A 5,938-nucleotide genomic window follows, 5' to 3' on the forward strand; every position below is an offset into this window, starting at 1 on the left:
GCCGTCGCCCCCGCGCCGTCGCCCCCCGACGCCCAGCCGCTGCCGGAGCTTCAACGCCGGCGTCTTCCTCAGTCCGGGCACGGGGTGCAGGACGACGACCGCGGCCGCCGGCCTTCCCACGGCCAACTGAGGCATCCCTTCGACGATGCTGCTGCCGCCGACCCCGACCCCAACCCCGACCCTGACCGCTACGGCGACCGGTCGCGCCTGCCCAGGTACCTCTCCTCCTTCCTCCTTCCTCCCTCTCCATCCTTCCTCCCTCCCCAACCTATGCATGGTGATTCCTCCCTTCTCCTCCACCCCCTCACCTGCAAACCCTAGGGCCATGGCGGCAGGCTTCTTGCTCCCTTGTAAGAACATCCTCTCTGTTGGCCTACATGTATTTCAGAGAACAAATTCGTAGTTCATTTCATTCTGTTGGCCTGCATTAGGTAAGCATCAAGTGGATTTAACTATTTTAGATAGTTTCAGTTAACTGTTTTGCGTTTCCTGAAGAGGTTCACCTATAGTTTCAAAAATTCAGTCACTGGATATATGCAATAATTTACAAAGAGCAAGTGATGTAGAGCAAAAATTCAGCAAATGATGTATAGTTTCAAAAATTCCGTGAAACTGAACCTACCCTATTGCTTCATGTAGCAAAGGCGGCAATGCAAGCAAGATCATGCTTGGCTTAGCCAAATTCATGTTACTGAATTTTTTTCAACATGATAAAATTGTCATGCTACTAAATGTTATAGAAATGCAAGGGAACACAGAAATACTAGGGCACACAACATTTAGAGTACTCTGAAATTCAGTTCTGAAATTTTTTGTTAGATAGTGGCTACACTAATCTAGAGTAGTATCCCAATCTGATGGAGTACTTGATTTGGGGGACTGAACTTACGCTTATGTATGCCATCAGAAGCAGTTCGAAATCATTATTCTCTCTTTTCCTTGCAGGTTTGGGCAACTTCAGTCGGTTGATCTTGAATCCATTGAGCCTTCACTTAGAGCTGGTACTCATCCATGTAAATATTCACATTTCCATGTAGGATGGTTGCCTATCACTTACTAGTGTGCTAGTGCCCCTTAGTCCAAAGACTAATAGCTATGACAAAGTCTATGTTTATAAAGCGGTAAAGCGAAGCGAGGCGCTAGGGGGGCGCCTCACTGCTTAAGCGATAAAGCGTAAAGCGAGGCGACGCTTTACACAGACTCTGAACCTGATGGGCAGTATAATAGAGCACCATTTAGTGAGACATATATATGTTGATTCTAATCCACCAGTGAGCCCATATATTCTGATCCATCCACTAAGCAGTAAGCAACTAGCCAATTGCTATAAGAGAGGCAGTAGCACCTAACAGCAGAGGAGTTGTGCATAGCATAACACACAACAGAGCAGAAAAGGCTGGTGCAGATCTGAGGAAGTTGCTGCCAGAGGAGAGAGGAAAGAGCTGAAAGCCTGGATATTTGCACGCTCTGGTTTTGGTTCTCTCTCTTTCTTTCCCCTCCTATCACTGTTTCACATGTGAGCCCAGCCCTGTTTCCCTGCCAGGAATCTCTGTACCCTGCCTGGCAAGTCTAAGGCGTCCTCTCTGCCTTAAAGCGCCAATCAGGACGCCTAAGCAGGCGCTTCAGACGCTTTAGTGTCTAAGGCGGACGCCTTAGACACATGTCTAAAGCGAGTTGGACGCTTTGAGCCTGGAGGGCGCTCTAACGCTTAAGAGTCGCTTAAGCGACGCTTTAGGGACGCTTTACAAACAGAGGACAAAGTATAATTCCTTGTAGTGTTTAAGTATAACAAATTTCAGAGAAATGCATGCAGAAGCTAGATCAGTACCAGCTAGCTAGCTAGCTAGTAGTAGTACTACTCCTACTGTTCTTTCCTTTCTTTTGGTAGTACTACTGCTAGTAGTAGTACTACTGCTACTGTTCTTATGTGTGCTGTCCACAGATTGGTGTACAGTCCTCCTTCGAACCCAACTTTTTCACCAGGTGGAACCAATGTGATTAACTTTAGGATCATTCTGTATGCATTTTCGCTGGTAAGAAGGCGCGCCCACAAAGCCATCTTCCACGTGCTTGACCATCCAGGTCCATCTTCCCCTAGTAAGAAACAACAATGTATTAACTTTCGATTTGAGGAGAAATGTCCCTTTACTAGTAGGTGAGATAAACCAGTACTAGGAAAATATTTCTTGTTGCACCCTTTCTTGGCAAAACACATATAGCTACAAGTTTGTGTCTTATGTTTTCACTTGATAAGCGATGCTCCTAAGGCACATCCCGATAGTAAACCATTAATTCCAGCAATGAAGTTCAATAATGTGTATTCTTATTAGACTAGCACAATGCCCGTTTGCTGCCACGGATTAAAAATTACACTGCAAGATTAAGATGATTATACTGCTATCTGTGCCAGACCACACCATCCATATCTGCTCTTATACACCCCCTTTGTGCTAGATCGAAGTCCAACAGTGGGTGTGGCGACTGTCAACAGTCATGATGATGGACAGATTGCCACAACCATTTGATTTTCTTTTGCATTCATCCTATTGTCAAAACATGCACAATTATTTGACTAATTCCATAGTATTGCTCGATACGGTTGATTCAAAAAGCAGGACAGACAAAAAGGACATATCAAATGTGGACATGTACTGTAAGGAAAGCATAAGCTATTTTATACCGAACAAGTAAAATCATAAGACTAATCTGCTGTATCCATTACTATATTTGGTCCATAGATGTTTATGACTCTGAGCCATGATCTGTAAAAATACATTTGTCATTCTTTCTGTGTTTGTACAGACTTTCTAAACTATTGATGATTTTTTGTTGGGAGACATATTATATCTGGAATGGAAGCTCACATAAGTTGAGCTGATTTTTGTCCATATGAAAGCAGAGGACCATATGGTCTGTGGCTGGGTTTTGTCTCTGACCATCGTGTCGTGATGAATTTGCAGGTACCCCGAGAGGCCCTTGAGTTTGCCGGAATGTCGATTAACTTCCGTTCCGGCAAATTCGGGTACTCCATATGTCCTATTTTCAGCAAAGGTCATGCTGAAATTTTCCGTGAATTTTAGCATGACTTTGCTAAAAATAGGACATATGGGGTACTTGCGACTAATGCATGGGCCGGGCTATCTTAGTACTTAGTGAAGTAGGATCAACTGCCCTGCCATTCTTGCTGCATTAAATCATAGGTGGCAATAGAGCCAAGTGATTAGGCCCAACTTAGAATTATCCTTAGCATCGATAAACCCTAGATGATAAACCCAACATAGGTGGCAATAGAGCCAAGATTAGGCCCAACCTAGGGTGCCTCGGCATCGATAAACCCTAAATGATGAAAACTTAACTTGGTTGCCCCGGATGCCTCGGTGTCGATGAGAACCTAAATGATGAAAGCTTAGGCTTTTAGGGTGCCTCGGTGTCGACAAACCCTAAATCATGAGACCATGATCTTGTTCCTTGACAATAACCATATTTTTGACCAAACTTTTTTCCTATTTAGAGAGAAACATGGACCACAATGATGAGGCCGGTGGTTCGGGCGGCAAGCAATTCTGGGAGCTGTCCCAAGAGATGGAGGAACAACCTCACCGCTATGATGACGCTGCGGAAGACACCGATCCTGATTACACAACCCCTAGTGGCGTCGGGGATGACACCACTGATGGTGCTGCCAAGGATGCCACCACTGATGATGGCGGCGCACACATAGATGGTGGCGGCGCAGACACAGATGGCAGCCAACCGAAGAAGCAAAGGAAGGACCGGCGCCCGAATGCGCTCCGCACTGTCAAGGAGGAATTCACTCAAGTGGACTCCGACAGGAATCCAACGGAGCCCAAACATATAGTCAAGGGGTACTCGGTTCAGCTCGGGTGCATTCTCCGGTGCACCGTCTCGATCAACACCGAGAACCTTAGGCATAAGGACCGAGGGAATTTGCGCAACCTCCTCTTCACGAAGCTGCACGAACGATACAAGTTCCCCGCCGAATTTGAAAACACACGCCTCTCAGGGAATAAAGTGAACAATGCCGCCCTCACGAAGATGAGTACGGCCATGTCTACTTGGAGAAGCGCGGTGAAGAGAATGATTGATAAAGGTGATAGTTATGACAAGATCAAGGCGAAATATCCTTTGATGCGCGAAGATGAGTACAAGGAGTTCAAGATCAAGTGCCAGAGCCCCGCGACCTCCGAATCAAGTCAGTGGGGGAAAGAAATGCGGGAGTTGAACTTAGGGGAACACAAACTCGGTCCCGGCGGTTATAGAGTGGCGGAGCCTATATGGGACAAGGAGGACGCGGAGCGTGCCGAGCAAGGCCTACCGCCCCGCTTCGAGAAATACAGTGGTGACAAGCAGACCAGGAACTATGTCAGGGCCCGGTACAAGGAGGACCCGATAACAAAGGAGCTTACCACGGATCCGAAGACCAGGGCGCTTGGGCTTGTTCTGGTAAGGAATACACCCCCGCGTAATTATCTCCATATGGTTGCACTCTAATTAATCCCCAATATTTCTAAATGGTTCATGTTCCTTTCGCAGGACAATGAAAGCAGTAGCGCGGGGTCGTCTAAGAGCTCCCCTTTCGACACCCCTTTAAATAGGGCGTTGAACGTAATGAAAAAGAAGGATAAGCTCGATAAGCCGACGTCAGCTGGTCGTGTGGCCGGCAAAGGCTTGTCCACAAAATGGGGGTCATACTATACCGCTGGTGTGCGGAAGGAGAAAAAGACCAGCTCGGAAAGCCAGATGCGCGAGGTTGAAGAACTCAAGGCACAAGTGGCGCAGATTCCGGAGCTTGTCCATGAGCAAGTGCAACAACAACTTGGAACGACGCTCAACGCCATGGTGCCTACGTTGATTCATGGGCTGACGACGTGGATTGCGGGTGGCCAAATGGGGCCTCCCCCGGTTCCCAGCTTCACGGCCAGCAACTCGCACAGCGCGGCGGCGGCACCATTGGTGTCTCCGGCGGCGGCGCCATTGGTGTCTCCGGCGGCGGCGCCATTGGTGTCTCCGGTGGCGGCACCATTGGTGTCTCCGGCGGCGGTGCCATTGGTGTCTCCGGCGGAGGCGGTATTCGTGTCTCCGGCACCGGCACGGGCATTGGAGCTTAATGCACCCGGGTGTACGCCGACCGGCACCTCGCCAGCAAGCGCCCCCTCCGTCAGTTGCACGCCCGCCGTTGGCGGTGCCTCGACATTAGCCGAGCTCGACGGCATCACGGTAACTAAGCCTCTCGGCCGATGACTTCATCTCCTTGCCTTTGACTGGGCATCCCTGACGCCCTATACATGTTTTTCCAGGGCACCGCCAACGTTCCTTGCACTCTTCTGCACTTCGTGGGCGCCGAGTTGGTCGATGTCGCCAAGGGCAGAATCGTTCAACCGGGCAACCCCATGTTCCAGGGTAATCGGATGCCAACCACAATGTATAGGGTTGAAGTGGTCCGGGTGCTGCCAGGCTGCGACGAGCTATTACCTTCGATTCGACCCGCTGGGGCCGACGAAGAAGATGAGATGACCCTCGGCACCTGCGTAAACTGGCCCCTGCTATGGCCGAAGAGCCAGATTCGTATGGGGGCGGGGGACACCACCCCACAGACAAGAACGCCAGTCGTGCCGGCGCCAAGCCATGGCAAGAACGCGGCAACGCTACCGGACCTGCCGGACATCCCTATGGCACAGGATCCGGACAGCCCTATGGCACAGGATCCGGACGGCGACGACAACGACGACGGTACATTTAACAAAGTTGATAAGTACTTTGCCGAACATGGGTACACTGACGAGTTCTGCGGGCCTGTTTCTCAAGAACCCAACCAAGACCACCGCGATCTAGCTGGTTCTGCGGAGAAATCCAATTGCAACAAGCGTCGTTTGGCGTTCAGTTCTCAGGACACGCCTCCAGCTCCCGCCTTCACCGA

This window comes from Triticum dicoccoides, chromosome 6B, assembly GCF_002162155.2.
Source record: "Triticum dicoccoides isolate Atlit2015 ecotype Zavitan chromosome 6B, WEW_v2.0, whole genome shotgun sequence".
Lineage (NCBI taxonomy): Eukaryota > Viridiplantae > Streptophyta > Magnoliopsida > Poales > Poaceae > Triticum > Triticum dicoccoides.